This window comes from Ahaetulla prasina, chromosome 8, assembly GCF_028640845.1.
Source record: "Ahaetulla prasina isolate Xishuangbanna chromosome 8, ASM2864084v1, whole genome shotgun sequence".
NCBI lineage: Eukaryota > Metazoa > Chordata > Lepidosauria > Squamata > Colubridae > Ahaetulla > Ahaetulla prasina.
In genome coordinates, this window is record NC_080546.1 from 89,254,257 (window position 1) to 89,271,840 (window position 17,584).

Here is a 17,584-nt window from a genome sequence, read left to right on the forward strand (position 1 = left end):
TCTAACGGGATAGGTTTTGGATTTGTTAGCCATAACAACAAACTAACTAATCAAAGGTTAGTTCCATTCAACCTGGAATTAAGGAGAAACTTCCTAACAGTGAGGAAAATTAAATTTAATAACATTTTGGGTATAATGCAAAATATTGGGTATAATCCCCATAATGCAATACGTGTGGGCCCCCCCATGCCCCACCCCCTGCGTATGTGCACGTGACACCACCACCCCGTGCTCCCCCCACAAAACCGGGCCGTGGGGGGCCCATGTTGCATCCTTACCGTACCCCTTTTTGGGCTTGGTAGACCTCCCTGCACTTATAACCCATAATGCAATGTGCGTGCGACCCCCGCACACACACCCATGCACGCATACATGACCCCCACGCTCCCTCATACCCGCACGCACATCTCCCGTATGCGCCCTTTCCCTGGCGCATGCGCAGCAGAGACCTGAAAATCAGCTGGCTGGCGGGAGGTGAGCTGAGCTGGGGCGACGGCTCCTGTGCCCGCAGAGCAGGGGTGAAATGTAAAAATGTTTGCTACTGGTTCGGTGGGTGTGGCTTGATGGGTGTGGTTTAGTGGTCATGGGACCGGGTGGGCGTGGCCAACTTCAGGTCACTCACTGTTAGAGTCAGGAGCTGCACATTTTGAAACACATTCTGCCCTTCTGAAACCCCCAAAGCTTTGAGTTTCCCTCAGGGGTGAAATCTAAAAATTTCCCCTACCGGTTCTGTGGGCGTGGCTTAATTGGTGGGTGTGGCTTGGTGGTCAGGTGACTGAATGGGCATGGTCAATAATAATAAATTGAGCAAGGTACCACATATATGATACCTGTGCAAAAAAAAACAAAATGCACCGGTACCGTATATGTGGTACCTTGCTCAATAGTAGTACCTGTGAGAGGGATCTTGGAGTCCTAGTGGATAACCATTTAGATATGAGCCAGCAGTGTGCAGCAGCTGCCAAAAAAGCCAACACAGTTCTGGGCTGCATAAACAGAGGGATAGAATCAAGATCACGTGAAGTGTTAATACCACTTTATAATGCCTTGGTAAGGCCACATTTGGAATATTGCATCCAGTTTTGGTCGCCACAATGTAAAAAAGATGCTGAGACTCTAGAAAGAGTGCAGAGAAGAGCAACAAAGATGATTAGGGGACTGGAGGCTAAAACATATGAAGAATGGTTGCAGGAACTCGGTATGTCTAGTTTAATAAAAAGAAGGACTAGGGGAGACATGATAGCAGTGTTCCAATATCTCAGGGGCTGCCACAAAGAAGAGGCAGTCAAGCTATTCTCCAAAGCACCTGAGGGTAGAACAAGAAGCAATGGGTGGAAACTGATCAAGGAAAGAAGCAACTTAGAACTAAGGAGAAATTTCCTGACAGTTAGAACAATTAATAAGTGGAACGACTTGCCTGCAGAAGTTGTGAATGCTCCAACACTGGAAATTTTTAAGAAAATGTTGGATAACCATCTGACTGAGATGGTGTAGGGTTTCCTGCCTGGGCAGGGGGTTGGACTAGAAGGCCTCCAAGGTCCCTTCCAACTCTGTTGTTATATTATATTAAATAATAAAAATAATAAAGTATACAAAACTTGGGAGGCACCGGTCTACCTTCTTTAAAAATAGAGGCCCCGGTCTACCAAATGCCTTTTACTGAGAGGCCCCGGTCTACCAAGTGCCTTTTTTTTGGCAGGCACCGGTCTACCTTCTTTAAAAACAGAGGCACTGGTCTACTAACTGCCTACAGCGCTGATCAGCTGTAGTGCGGCCCTTTGAAGTGCCGCGGCAATCATTTACGGCCATTTGCAGCTATACCACCACCAAGCGCTTCAGGGACAGAGAAGAGGAACAGCGAGGCGTGGACAGTCGGGGGTGGGCAGGGATTTTTGCTACCGGTTTGGTGGGTGTGGCTTGATGGGTGTGGTTTGGTGGTCATGGGACCGGGTGGGCGTGGCCAACTTCAGGTCACTCACTGTTAAGAGTCAGGAGCTGCACATTTTGAAACACATTCTGCCCTTCTGAAACCCCCAAAGCTTTGAGTTTCCCTCAGGGGTGAAATCTAAAAATTTCCCCTACCGGTTCTGTGGGCATAGCTTAATTGGTGGGTGCGGCTTGGTGGTCAGGTGACTGAATGGGCATGGTCAATAATAATAAATTGAGCAGGGTACCACATATATGATACCTGTGCAAAAAAAACAAAATGCACCGGTACCGTATATGTGGTACCTTGCTCAATAGTAGTACCTGTGAGAGGGATCTTGGAGTCCTAGTGGATAACCATTTAGATATGAGCCAGCAGTGTGCAGCAGCTGCCAAAAAAGCCAACACAGTTCTGGGCTGCATAAACAGAGGGATAAAATCAAGATCACGTGAAGTGTTAATACCACTTTATAATGCCTTGGTAAGGCCACATTTGGAATATTGCATCCAGTTTTGGTCGCCACAATGTAAAAAAGATGCTGAGACTCTAGAAAGAGTGCAGAGAAGAGCAACAAAGAGGATTAGGGTACTGGAGGCTAAAACATATGAAGAACGGTTGCAGGAACTCGGTATGTCTAGTTTAATAAAAAGAAGGACTAGGGGAGACATGATAGCAGTCTTCCAATATCTCAGGGGCTGCCACAAAGAAGAGGCAGTCAAGCTATTCTCCAAAGCACCTGAGGGTAGAACAAGAAGCAATGGGTGGAAACTGATCAAGGAAAGAAGCAACTTAGAACTAAGGAGAAATTTCCTGACAGTTAGAACAATTAATAAGTGGAACGACTTGCCTGCAGAAGTTGTGAATGCTCCAAGACTGGAAATTTTTAGAAAATGTTGGATAACCATTTGTCTGAGATGGGGTAGGGTTTCCTGCCTGGGCAGGGGGTTGGACTAGAAGGCCTCCAAGGTCCCTTCCAACTCTGTTGTTATATTATATTAAATAATAAAAATAATAAAGTATACAAAACTTGGGAGGCACCGATCTACCTTCTTTAAAAATAGAGGCCCTGGTCTACCAAATGCCTTTTACTGAGAGGCCCCGGTCTACCAAGTGCCTTTTTTTTGGCAGGCACCGGTCTACCTTCTTTAAAAACAGAGGCACTGGTCTACTAACTGCCTACAGAGCTGATCAGCTGTAGTGCGGCCCTTTGAAGTGCCGCGGCAATCATTTACGGCCATTTGCAGCTATACCACCACCAAGCGCTTCAGGGACAGAGAAGAGGAACAGCGAGGCGTGGACAGTCGGGGGTGGGCAGGGATTTTTGCTACCGGTTCTCCGAACTACCTGCCCCCATCACTACCGGATCGTGCGATCCGGTCTGAACCGGGAGCATTTCACCCCTGGTTTCCCTCCGCCACCCAAGTGGGTCTTCTCTTGCAGAAGCAGAATCCAGGCACAGACATGGAAAAGTGGGAGGGGGAATGGGGAGAAGGTGTAAGAAGACGTTTCCTTAGATGGCTGACGTTTGGCGATCTAAGGAAACGTCTTCCAGCTCTTCAAGATCGACTTTAAGAAGCCGACAGCAAAAGTAGTGGCAGCGGCCCTCTGCAAGGACTTGGAGGCAGACACCGCCCCTCTTAGGAAAAGAGGAGGCAGCGAAGCCCTGGCTGTCACCTGGGAGAGGACCGAGGAGGGACACACATACCCGTTGCCCCCGCTGCCGCTACTTTTGCTGTCGGCTTCTCGGAGCCCTTAAAGTCGATCTTGAAGAGTTGGAAGATGTTTCCTTAGATGCTCCGAACAATGAGTTTGGCAGTGCAGAAGGCAGGGAAGCATGGCAGAGCTGTGGGACGTGGACCGTTTTGGGGACGTGGCCAGCCAGCAATTGCTACCGGTAAAGCGAACCATCCCCAATCTCCGCTACCAGTTCTCCCGATCTGGTCCGAACTGGTAGCATTTCACCCCTGCCGCAGAGAGGCATGCCGTAGGTTCGCCTTCACGGGTCTATATCCTGAAGACACCCTCATATCATCATATGATGCCATGAAAATTAGCTCAGTATTATTAAGATCAACTAAACAATGAAACTCAAGAGATCACAGTTCATTTTTTTCCCCCAACCCAGACATTAAAAACCGATTGAACATAAAAAACAGTATTTGTTGAACATCTTCCAAGCTTATTCACAAAGGAGGTAAACATCTCCCGTTAGTATGCAAAAGGCTTGGATGGAGAATGTAAGACTAAAATCTCAGAGGAGCTTTTAGGGAACAGTTTCCGCTGCTTATTCAAAGTCCTAATCGGAAAACTATCGTGGGAATAAATTTGCCCCCCAAACTCCAAATACACGCTAAGTTTCTTTTCCCGAAGGAAAGGTTAATTACTCTGCCAGTCACCGCCAAAATCTCTCTTTAAACAAATAACAAGTCCTCCTGAAAGTTAATTAAGGATAGATTGTAGGAATACTTTTTTTAAAAAATAGAGATATCTTGAAAAGTGCTAGATTGACAATTACAGCAATGCCATACCATTTATTTCCAAATAACCAAGGGCACCTTAGACGTAGATTAAGCAAAACACACAGACCAAATTAAAAAAATATCTCAGTACTACGCGCAAATTCATTCTCTTAATAATCGCAGCCTCACTGCAGTTTTTAATTCCATTTAGGGTTTTGTTTTGGTTTTTTTAACGTTTAATTTTGAAACCTATCTCGAATGAACGGCACTATTCCAAGCAATGCAATGGTCAATTACAGGATTTTCCATCTGGAACTTCAGCGGGCTGCATATTTCAAATATTATTTTTATTTCTAGAGAAAGAAAAATATTTCAAATATGTAGCTTTTGGCGTTGGGAAAAATGCTGTAAACCTTATGCCCAAATCACTTCAATTCTACAGAAATAAATAGTACAGGAGGACAAAGTCATTTCAGGAGAAATTATATCTTCTTGGATAGAGTCCCCGCTACAGCAAAAATCAAACTGACAGTCCTAATTTACCAATTTACATCACAAGGATTATATCCATTCAACACAAACACCGATTTTTAAGAGCTGTATGCAACAAAATTTCATTTTAATGTATGCCAATCAGTGTACATTCAAAGTCTCAATAAAGTTATTTTAAGTCTTCTAAAAGGGACGCGGTGTCTTAGCCACTGAGCTTGTCGATCGAAAGGTCGGCAGTTCAGCGGTTCGAATCCCTAGCGTCGCATAACGGGGTGAGCTCCCGTGACTTGTCCCAGCTTCTGTCAACCTAGCAGTTCGAAAGCAGGTAAAAAATGCAAGTAGAAAAATAGTGACCACCTTTGGTGGGAAGGGAACAGCATTCCATGTGCCTTTGGCATTTAGTCATGCCAGCCACATGACCATGGAGACGTCTTCGGACAGTGCTGGCTCTTCGGCTTTGAAACGGAGATGAGCACTGCCCCCTAGAGTCGGGAACGACTAGCACGTATGTGCGAGGGGAACCTTTACCTTTAAGTCTTCTAAGTCTAAATAAAGTGAAAACTAGGGAGGGTCCCTTCTAGGACTTTAAAATGTTCCCATTTTCCTGCAGACTGTCAACCTGATTGTAGCTTTCCCCTCTGTGTTCCAAGGTCGTTCTCACATACTATTACAAATATAAATCCAGCAAATGGTCAAATCAAATAGCGATACCAGGACAAAGCAGAACCGCTTTGATGAACTGCTGACTACAGAAGAATCTAGTTGGGGGGGGGGGGAATCCTTAAACCAAATCTAATGGCCTCAAGTGAACAAGGACTTGTTTAAGGCAGTTTAACTGGCTAATTTAATCTTAGACATGTATTTAGAAGGGCCTGGAGCATGTTTAAAGAAAGAGTGCTGTCAGCATTATTGTGAGTCAGCATCCAAAGGTATATTAAAAGGGGAGCAGGATTCCAAGTGATCCTACAGCCGGGAACATCCGAAATATTGAAGATCCTGATTTTGCAAAATCGGCGCAGGATATTTTTATTTGTCATCTAGCAAATGCAATTTTGCCAAATCTCTACGCCAAACACATAGCAGGCTCGGTGCATGATGTTTGGGGCCGCTTTCAATATTTTTGTTTAATTTACAAGTGCATTATATTAACAACTATTTATTTAATTAATGCACTTATCTTAGCTTGCAGCTTTTTTTCCTTTATCAATACCGTGTTTCCCCAAAAATAAGACCGGGTCTTATATTAATTTTTGCTCCAAAATTAGGACTTATTTTCTGGTTAGGAGTTATTTTTGGGGAAATATGGTGCTAAATGCCTCAGTCTGGTTGACAATCTTAACTGGGGCTTATTCTGAGGGGGTAGGACTTATATTATGAGCATCTTGAAAAGTCACGCTAGGGCTAATTTTCCAATTGGGTCTTATTTTTAGGGAAACACGGTAGTTTTCTTTTCATATGTACATTTTTTATATTTCATGTTTGAACAGCTGCAATATCTTCAAAATATGAACTGGTCCCTCGGTCTTTTGGGGCACCTCTCAAAATGTTTATGGTGGCAAAAGAAATAGAATGAATGAATGAATAAATGAATGAATGAATGAATGATAGAAAGAGAGAGAGAGAGAGAGAATGAGAGAGAGAGAGAGAGAGAGAAAGAAAGAAGGAAGGAAGGAAGGAAGGAAGGAAGGAAGGAAGGAAGGAAGGAAGGAAGGAAGGAAGGAAGGAAGGAATCCAGTTCTAATTAGCTGGACATGCTTAATGGCATTCTTCACCCAATATCTTCCTTTCATATAAATGTTCATAGAACTGCACTTTTTTAAAAATAAATAAATGTATAAATAAAGCATTTTATTTATTTTTTTGTTTACATTTATACCCCGCCCTTCTCCGAAGACTCAGGGCGGCTTACAGTGTATAAGGCAATAGTCTCATTCTATTTGTATATTTTCACAAAGTCAACTTATTGCCCCCCCAACAATCTGGGTCCTCATTTTACCTACCTTATAAAGGATGGAAGGCTGAGTCAACCTTGGGCCGGGCTTGAACCTGCAATAATTGCAGGCTCTGTGTTCTTAATAACAGGCTTTACCAGCCTGAGCTAAACCGGCCCCTGTTGCATGGAATAAAGACGATGAATATCGGGAATAAACTGCATAAGTCTCTTATTTATCTGTCATATTCAAGTCGTACGTTTGCAGAAATCCTAGGAGGCAAGTGCTAAATGCTTATGCCTCAAGTTGCCCTTTCGAATATAAGAAAAGGGGGTTTCACAACAAACGAGGAAATATTGTCAACTCTAAATTGAACCTGGCTGAAGCCATCTTATGCTGCTTCACAGTTGTAACACACTGTAGGGAAAGATGAGGGGGAAATAGCTAGATCATCTGGCAGACATGGGAACCAAGGTCACCCCAACAGGTGGCAGGAGGAGGAGGAGCAGAAGTGGTCGCGGAAGCCTGCCATCTGCTTTGATTGGACAATATGACCTGTGACATCTGGGGAGGGAAACCATTGCTCTTTTAATTACATGGTAACCATGTTGTGACCAGGCCCAAGTAGTTATTACCAGACACAATCAGTCCTAAACAAACATATTTTATTAGAACAAATTAAGTCCAAAACAAAGTCCTTCAGAAAAAGTCCTTCGGCCTTATCACAAACTTTTGTCTTCCTTGGCACCCTGCCAAAGGCTTTTCTTGGCAAAGCCCCACAAAGTTCAGAAACAAGAGACGCCGACAAGAAACAATTGTAGCAACAGTTGCTTTCCTACAAAGAACCCAAGAGCCGTTGCTGCTCTTTTAAGCCTTATGGGAGGGGCCAATCATCTCCTGGCCTTACTCCCGAGTCGTCCTTTTTGCTTTAGCTGCTCTTGCCTTCTGGCAGCTCTTCGCATGCATACATTGGGAACAGGCTCCTCCTGTTCCTCTGCCTCTCTGCTGTCCACCTCTGGAGGTTCCGGAGTCCACGCATCACTCCCAGATGGCCCTGGCCCCATCTCTGCCTCCAACGCAGAGCCCTCGTCCAGCCTTCCACTGACTCCAGGACTGACCCATTATTCTCCCCAGCCTCCTCACTGTCCAACTCCGCTGCCAGCTCCGCAGGTTGCTGGTAGACCACAACAAACGGTGAGAAGCTTTTAGAGTTGGTTTTCACTGGCTGTGCCGATATGATGCGTCAAATAAACATGTTCTCTGAGGAACGTTCCTGCTTTGGGGTTCTGATTTCTTTAGATGCATTACTCGGAACGCCGACAGATACATTCAATTTTGCAGCTACTAAGATTGTTGGATGAGCAGGCACAAAAACAGCCAGGGAAGTGATTGAAGCCTTGGAAATGGGGTCAGTCAACAGGAGTGCTGATTTATCACCAGCTTATCAAATGCTTAGGAGGGGAGAGCTTGGCAGCAGAAGGAAACAACAGCCAATGACTTAATAGTCAGCCATCAACACCCCAATCCACAACTAAAAAGCCACACACAACAGGCACCATATAAATACACCACACAGAACACCCCAAAGCGCACACTCTGGTAGAGAGAAGTTCTCTGAGGATGGGCTCTAACACGAGTCCGAAAGCCGGAAGACTAAAGCTCTGGTCCCGTCCTGCAACATTATCCTGAGATACGTCTATTCGCCTTCATTCATGAGACAAAGACATAAACGGCAGAAAACACAAATCTATGCAAGAAACAACAACTATTCAGAGGGGTACTTTTAACCTGACTATTCTGAAGAGGAATTTGAGTGATGGAAATTGCCTCTGCCAAAGAGAGAATTAGACCCACTCTATAATCATGCCTAAAATAACCTTCGGGTGATGAATCCAAGAAAGCAGGAATCTCCAAAACTGGTTGCAAAATAAGCTCTTCCATCCAGCCTCATTACGGCAAGATATCTCGTTTCAGCAGCGACCTCAAGGCACGGATACGGCTTTGCCTTAATGTCCCTTCTGCGGCCAATAATAATAGAAATAAAATCTGACTTCAGTTTTCCACCTCCACAAACTTGCTACCCTGTTTCCCCGAAAATAAGACCCAACCGGAAAATAAGTCCTAGCATGATTTTTTCAGGATGCTTGTACTATACTGTATTTTTTGGAGTATAAGACGCACCTTATTTTGGGGGGAGGAAAATAAGAAAAAAGCTGATTGGCAGGTGGATTGGCCTCCCAGAATACCCCCAATCAGCTGTTCCCAGAGGTGAATTTTAACAACAGGTTCCTTGGTTGTGAGCTCTGTGCCTTGTTTTTTTTTGGCTTTTTTTTCCTGCCTCTGAAACTCCCAGTTCAGAAAAAAACTTTTTTCTGCCTCTGAAAGCCTCCGAAACAGAACTTCAGAAAAAAAGCCTCTGAAGCTCTGTTTGGGAGCTTCTTTTCTGAAGCTCCGTTTGGGGGTCTCGCGGACCACCAAAATCTTCTCACCAGTTGGTGACTGCCGCTTTGGAGAATAGCTTGACTCCCTCTTCTTTGGGGCAACCCCTGAGATATTGGAATACTGCTATCCTGTTACCCCTAGTCCTTCTTTTCATTAAACTAAAAGGTAAAGGTAAAGGTTCCCCTCGCACATATCGTTGCCGACTCTAGGGGGCGGTGCTCATCTCTGTTTCAAAGCCGAAGAGCCAGCGCTATCCGAAGACGTCTCCGTGGTCATGTGGCCGGCATGACTAGATACCAAAGGCGCACAGAACGCTGTTACCTTCCCACCAAAGGTGGTCCCTATTTTTTCTACTTGCATTTTTATGTGCTTTCGAAACTGCTAGGTTGGCAGAAGCTGGGACAAGTAACAGGAGCTCACCCCGTTACACGGCAGCACTAGGGATTCGAACCTCTGAGCTGCCGACCTTTCGATCAACAACCTCAACGTCCTAGCCCCTGAGCCACCGTGTCCCTTTAAATTAAATTTAAATTTAAATTTAGTTTAAATCATTAAACTAGACATACCCAATTCTAGCAACCAACTGTTGGTAATGTTGTGTCAAAGGGCAGAAAGGAGAAAGGGAGGGAGAAAACATTTCTTATTAGGTGCCAAATGTCACTTGGCACTTTGCAATTCCTCTAATCAGGGATGAGACACTTGGAGGATAGACAGACTGACCCAGGCCATGAAGGCTGTCTTGACATCTTGAAAAAAAATGACACGGCGGAGCGAGAAACCGATGAAAGAAGTTTGAGAAGTCGGCCAGCAAAGCCACCCTAAAATGCCATTGGAAGATATTCACGGCACACCGTGTATTTTGGCTGTCTTAAGACAAGAAAACAATCGTTCCCCAGAAATCGTTGTAAAAATAAACATGCCCGGCCCTTGATTCGAAACAATTAAGAATGTGTTTTGCTGGTGCCAAGCTGTGCTGTCAACAATTTGGCCTGCCCTCGGGTTAAGGCTACGAGTGAATGTGTTTAAAAAAGTTAAACATTTGATAAGACTTTTCAATTAAAATTAAAAGCACCCTCCTCTTTCTCTCTCTCTCTCCTCTTTCTTTTCTCTCTTTCTTCTTTCTCTCTCGTCTTCTCTCTCCTCTTTTTTCTCTCTTTTTTCTTTCTCTTTTTCTCTCTTCTCTTTCTCCCTTCTTTATTTTCTCTCTACTTTCTCTCTCTCCTCTTTCTTCATTCTCTCTCTTCTTTCTCTCCTCTCTCTCTCTCCGCTTTTTCTCTCTCTTCTTTCTCTCTCTCTCATCTTCTCTTTCTCTCTTCTTTCTTTCTCTTTTTTCTCTCTAGTCTCTCCCTTCCTCTCCTTTCTTTTCTCTCTCTCTCTTTCTCTCCTTTTTCTCTCTTTCGTCTCTCTCATTTTCTCTCTCTCCTCCTTCTTCTCTATCTCTTGAACGGTCACTTCACTTAGTGAGGACTACCCATATACCCAAGGCTGGGAAAACAATTATTAAGCTAGGACTCGCTTAAATTTTATATTATTAAATTGATTTATGGGTTTTTAAATTTTTTAGTAAATTTTAGTGGGACTATTTTTATCTATAAGTAGCCAAATTAAATAGGTTTTTTAAGGGTTGTTTTTAGTTTTGTACTGTTGTTTTCTTTCTGTATTTTACTTGTGGCTGTACACCGCCCTGAGTCCTTTGGGAGAAGGGCGGTCTATAAATAAAAATATTATTATTATTATTATTATTATTATTATTATTATTATTATTATTATTATTATTATTATTATTATTATTATTATTATTATTTAATCGTGATTTCCAGCTGTGAGAAGGGGCTAAAGCTGTTATTGTTCTGCAGCTGCTGTGACAGGAAATGACAAATTTGTATCCCCAGCCCTTACTTGCACACCTCTTATTTCCAGTTATTATTCTTTACGATAAGCCAGGACTATGGGGAAAAAAATAGTTTTATGCTTATTGGTTTGGCTTTGTTATCCTCCTCGGTGACATTTTGAACCAACCGTTTATACGGCACAGCAAGCAAACAGGTAAAAGGAAGCCTTGAAAATGTGATTTTTTGGGAAGGACGCACAAATTGTAAGGCTGAGAATAGTTTTCTTTGCAGGCCAATTTTTTTCCCCCCCAGTCTCTCTCGAGTCCAGAAAACCAAACAGGAAATGATAAAATATCTCAAGGAAAACGATTTCCAATTTAAGCCAGAAATGAATGCAACGCTTGGAGAAATAAGCAGAAAAATTCCCCCCCAAAAAAGGTCATGAAAAAGATGAATTTCCCAACCAGAAATATTGAATGAAAGGGGTGAAAAATGCCCAGTTTTGTTTTGTTTTAGATAATTATCTTCTGCTTCGGAGAGAAACCTTGACATACTACTGAAAAAATACTACTAAAAATCAGCCAACTATGGCTTCTGTCCCCAATAAGAATATTTTTCTTCTTTTCAGAAAAAAAATACCTTAAAGAAGAAAATGGTTTGAAATATGTTGGGGATCGATCTATCTATCTATCTAGCTTTCTATCATCTGTCTGTCTGTCTGTCAGCTATCCATCCATCTTCTATCTATCTATCTATCTATCTATCTATCTATCTATCTATCTATCTATCTATCTATCTATCATCTATCTGTATCTATCTATCTATCTATCTATCTATCTATCTATCTATCTATCTATCTATCTATCTATCTATCTATCTGTCAAGCTATCCATCCATCTTTTCTTTCTATCTATCTATCTATCTATCTATCTATCTATCTATCTATCTATCTATCTATCTATCTATCTATCTATCTATCATCTATCCATCTACTGTATCTATCTCTATCTATCTATCTATCTTCTATCTGTCTGTCTATCTATGTATCTATCTGTCTGCAGCTATCCATCCATCTTCTTTCTATCTATCTATCTATCTATCTATCTATCTATCTATCTATCTATCTATCTATCTATCTATCATCTATCCATCTACTGTATCTATCTATCTATCTATCTATCTATCTATCTATCTATCTATCTATCTTCTATCTGTCTGTCTGTCTATCTATGTATCTATCTGTCTGCAGCTATCCATCCATCTTCTTTCTATCTATCATCTATCTATCTATCTATCTATCTATCTATCTATCTATCTATCTATCTATCTTTCTATCTATCATCTATCTATCTACTGTATCTATCTATCTATCTGCTATCTATCTATCATCTATCTATCTTTCTATCATCTATCTACCTACTGTATCTATCTACCTACTGTATATCTATCTATCTATCTATCTGTCAGCTATCCGTCCATCCATCTTCTTTCCTTCCTTCCTTCCTTCCTTCCTTCCTCCCTCCCTCCCTCCCTCCTATCTATCTATCTATCTATCTATCTATCTATCTATCTATCTATCTATCTATCTATCAGGCCACATCTGACTCCAATGAACTCTGGGTTTATTCTTATTTTATTTTCAACTTTTTTGAAAGACTAGGCCACCGTCTTTTGAGACCCTAAGTGAGGATGGCACCAGAAGAAGGATGATGAAAGTAGCAGGGGAAAAAATAGCAAATTGTCCCCATTGTGATTTCTAAGCTTGTTAGAAACAATGGAATGTTCAATGTCTCGTCCCACAGAACACGACACTTGCTCCAGCTATAGCTAGTAGGACTTCAAACAAGAAAAAGAACATTTTCCAATATGGTATAATAGAGACTGCACTATCCATAAGACAGAGGACTTGATTGTTTTCCGAAAACAGCCAATCTTACTTTTCCCACAAGGGAAACCCTGTTTTACCACCAAAAATTTCAGCATTTGAAACCACTGTTGATACAAAAGATATAAAGCCACACTTGGAATTCTGCATCCAGTTTTGGTCGCCACGATGTAAAAAAAGATGCTGAGACTCTAGAAAGAGTGCAGAGAAGAGCAACAAAGATGATTAAGGGACTGGAGGCTAAAACATATGAAGAACGGTTGTTGGAACTGGGTATGTCTAGTTTCGTGAGGGCGAACCTATGGCACGTGTGCCACCCATATCAGCAGGCACATGAGCTCAGCTCCAGGGCGCATGCGTGCACCAGCCAGCTGATTTTCGGGCCTTCTGGGCCCACCAGAAGTAGGGAAACAGGCTGTTTCCTGCCTCCGGAGGGCCTGGGTGGTGGTGGGGAAGGCCCGTTTTTCTCCCTCACCTGGCTCCAGAGCCTCTCTATGAGTCTGGGGAGGGGGAAAACAGCCTTCCCCACCGCCCCCAGGCCCTCCGGAGGCCAGAAACGGCCCATTTACCAACTTCTGGTTGGACAGAAGTATGTTTTTTTACTGTCCCCAGCCTCTAGGAGTCAGTGGAACAACTTGCCTCCAGAAGTTGTGAATGCTCCAACACTGGAAGTTTTTAAGAAGAGATTAGATAACCCTTTGTCTGAAGTGGTGTAGGGTTTCCTGCCTAAGTAGGGGGTTGGTCTAGAAGACCTCCAAGGTCCCTTCCAACTCTGTTATTCTAGTCTTAAGTACTTATTCTTAAATACTTAAGACTAGAATTCTTATTCTTAAGATAAGTATCTTAAGATCTTTAAAAGATATAAATATATATAATTAGGAAGTTATTGTAAGCAGTTACTGTAATTGTCTAATTCCTGGTCCCACATGGAATTTAAAATGCAATACAGAAAGCCTTTGACGTACAATAGTTCTCCCAGTGGCCGTTCAAAGTTACAAGGGCCACTGAAAATAGTGACTTATGACCGTGTTTCACACTTATGACCGTTGCAGCATCCCCCCCATGGTCACATGATCAAAAGTTGGAAGCTTGGCAACTGACTCCTATTTACGACCGCTGCAGTGTCCCCCGGGGTCATGCGATCCCCTCCAGACCCTCAAAGCCAATGGGGGAGCCAGATTCACTTAACAACCAAGTCGCTAACTTTGCAACTTCAGCGAGAAAGGTCGTAAAACGGAGCAAAACTGACTTAAGGAATATCTCGCTTAGCAACATCAATTGGGGCTTAATTGTGGTCTTACGTTGAGGGCTAGGACTGTCCATGGGGAATCCAGATTCACTTTACAACTGTGTTACTAATTGAGTATTTACAGAGCAAAATTAGTATTTAGATAGCAAATTATCTCTTTTCTTTTTTTTCCCCTCCTCCACCCCTTCTGAAGCAGTCCCACAATCGCGGCCTCTGAATTCAAAGGAAAGTTTAAGAGAATTTGGATTTCAAAGCCTGCCAGAGGAAGGAAAAAAAACTGCACCGTCTGAACAATTCACTGTGATCAATAGGGCACATTGTTCCTCCCACACACTGCCTCTTTCCTTTGTGTGAGTCAGTGCCATATTGTTCCAACAACGGCTCATGGAAAGCATGATGGGTCTGAGGGGCCGGTCGGTTTATCTCTGGAAACCAAGACAAATAAGGACAAATGGCCAGGATGCTTCCACACGCCGTACTCACAAGCCAGCCGCACCGACACAAACCACCGCAGCATCACACAGACGTATTTTGTCAAGGGGAGGCCCTTCCAGCACGGGGGGGGGGAGGGGGGAGGGTCCCCGAATTGATCAACGATCAAATTCGATCAAAATCGAAGATCCCTCTGCTAAACGAGAAACCAAAGGGATCCATGCAGAAAAGGGGGGAAAGAAGTACACATAATTTGCCAGGAATAGTAGAGGTCTAGTATAGTATTAGTATTAATATTCATATTCATATTAGTATTAGTATATTAGTATATTATTATATTATATTATTATTTATTATATTATTATATATTATTATATTATATTATTATAATATTTATATTATATTAGTATTATATTATATATTATTATATTAGTATATTAGTATTAGTATATTAGTATATTCATATTCATATTAGTATTCACCAGGGTCTCTGGTGGCTCAGGCTGGTAAGACAGTCTGTTATAAACACAGCTGCTTGCAATTACTTGCAGGTTCAAGTCCCACCAGGCCCAAGGTTGACTCAGCCTTCCATACTTTATAAGGTAGGTAAAATGAGGATCCAGATTGTTGGGGGGGCAATAAGTTGACTTTGTATATAACATACAAATGGATGAAGACTATTGCTAACATAGTGTAAGCCGCCCTGAGTCTTCGGAGAAGGGCGGGATATAAATGCAAATAAAAATAAAAAAATAAAATAAATTCATATTCGTATCAGTATTAGTATAGATTAGTATTAGTATATAGTATAGTATAAGTTTTGGTATAAGTATAGTATAAGTTTTGGTTGCCGTGATGTAAAAAAGATGCTGAGACTCTAGAAAGAGTGCAGAGAAGAGCAACGAAGATGATTAGGGGACTGGAGGCTAAAACATATGAAGAACGGTTGCAGGAACTTGGTATGTCTAGTTTAATGAAAAGAAGGACTAGCGGAGACATGATAGCTGTGTTCCAATATCTCAGGGGTTGTCATAAAGAAGAGGGAGTCAAGCTATTCTCCAAAGCACCTGAGGGCAGAACAAGAAGCAATGGGTGGAAACTAATCAAGGACAGAAGCAACTTAGAACTAAGGAGAAATTTCCTGATAGTTAGAACAATTAATAAGTGGAACGACTTGCCTCCAGAAGTTGTGAATCCTCCAACACTGGAAATTTTTAAGAAAATGTTGAATAATCATTTGTCTGAAGTGGCGTAGGGTTTTCTGCCTGGGCAGGAGGTTGGACTAGAAGGCCTCCAAGGTCCCTTCCAACTCTGTTGTTATATATATATATTATATAAGTATAGAATCTATACTATACTTATACTATACTATTTACCAATACTAATACTAATACCAATACTATACTAATACTACTATACTAATACTATATAACACTATAGTATCTATACTAGATACTATACTTATACTATACATTAATACTAATGTATTAGTATCTATACTATAGTATCTATACTATAGATAGATCAGTCTTAGTATTAATATATAGTACACATATAGTACCTAGTATAGTATCTAGTATAGTATAGTAAGTATAGTATTGGTATTAGTATTGATACTGATATTAGTAATAGTATTAGTATAGATTAGTATTAGTATATAGTATTGTATGAGTATAGTATGGATTAGTATTAATCTATAGTATAATATAAGTATAGATTCTAGTATAGTATATAGTATTGGTATTAGTATAGCAGGAGGTTGGACTAGATGACCTCCAAGGCCTTTCCAACTCCATTACTGTTTAATCCCTGGCAACCTGACCTGCGGACTTCAACTCCCAGAATTCCCCAGCTGGCTTTGGATTTGTCTAACGACCCCATGATTCAGTTAACAAGCAGTGATTTGCTTAACGACCGTGGCAAAAAAAAAAAGTTAAAAAAAAACCCCTACAGTCCTCCTCCCCCTCCTCCTCTGCCTCTTTCTCTTTCTCTTCCTCCTCCTCCTCCTCCCAGTGATGATGTTGCCTAGTTGGGTAATGAAATGTCTTTGAGAAACAACCCAGCTCAGAGAGCAACAAAGTCCTCCTCCTCTTCCTCCTCAGCCTCCTCCTCACAGTTATGATGTTACCTACCCTGTTTCCCCCAAAATAAGACATCCCCTGATAATAAGCCCAATCGGGCTTTTAAGCTCATGAGCTAAAAAAAGCCTCCCCCCCCAAAAAAAATAAGCCCTCCCCGAAAATATTTAAAACGCAGAGCTGGAAATCAGGTAAGACGGCAAGAGGAGCTCCATCTTGCTCCCAAATAATAAGACCTCCCCGAAAACAAGGCCGAGGGCTTAATTTGGGGTTCAAAAAAATATAAGACAGGGTCTTATTTTTGGGGAAACACGGTAGTTGAGTAATGAAATACCTGCAAGAAACAACCCAACTCAGAGAGCAACAAAATCCTTCCAATCCTCCTCTTCTTCCTCCCCGTCCTCCTTTTTCTCAGTCTCCTCCTCAGCCTCCTCCTCACAGTGATGATGTTACCTAGTTGGGTAATGAAATGTCTGAGAGAAAACAACCCAGCTCAGAGACCACCACAGTCCTTCCAATCCTCCTCCCCCACTTCTTTCTCCCCCTCCCCCCTTTTCTGGCACTGATGATGTGTTGTGTCTGCACACACACACCCCGAGCCAGGCCCCCTGCCAGAAAGTGACTTGGAAAGTGAGGGGGAAAGGCCATCAAGACTTACCTCGGGAGCACCGGCTTCCCTGGCTCAGCTCCAGGAGCCAGAGGCAGGCCAGGTGGAGGAGATAACGAGGCCTCTGCCCCGACTCTTCCCCCCCCCGGCCACGCCTCCAGACCCAGCTGATGGCAATCAGGCCTGGCTGGACCCTAGGTTTCGTAGGCAGGAGAGGCGGGAACAACAGAAGCAGGGGCGGGGCAGGCCT

The 17,584-nt window shown here is 42.5% G+C and overlaps 1 protein-coding gene across 9 annotated transcripts in view; it reads right to left on the reverse strand.

The window, feature by feature from the left end:
- The window catches only part of APBB2 (amyloid beta precursor protein binding family B member 2), a 184,386-nt gene that overhangs the window by 126,630 nt on the left and 40,172 nt on the right, over nt 1–17,584 (reverse strand). Inside the window, exon 1 of one of the 9 annotated variants that reach the window (XM_058192352.1) lies at nt 17,062–17,081. The exons of the other annotated variants lie outside the window; for them this stretch is intronic. The gene's annotated coding sequence lies outside the window, so the exon portion shown is untranslated. Of the gene's footprint in view, nt 1–17,061; nt 17,082–17,584 lie in introns of those variants that run through there. 9 annotated transcript variants of the gene reach the window in all.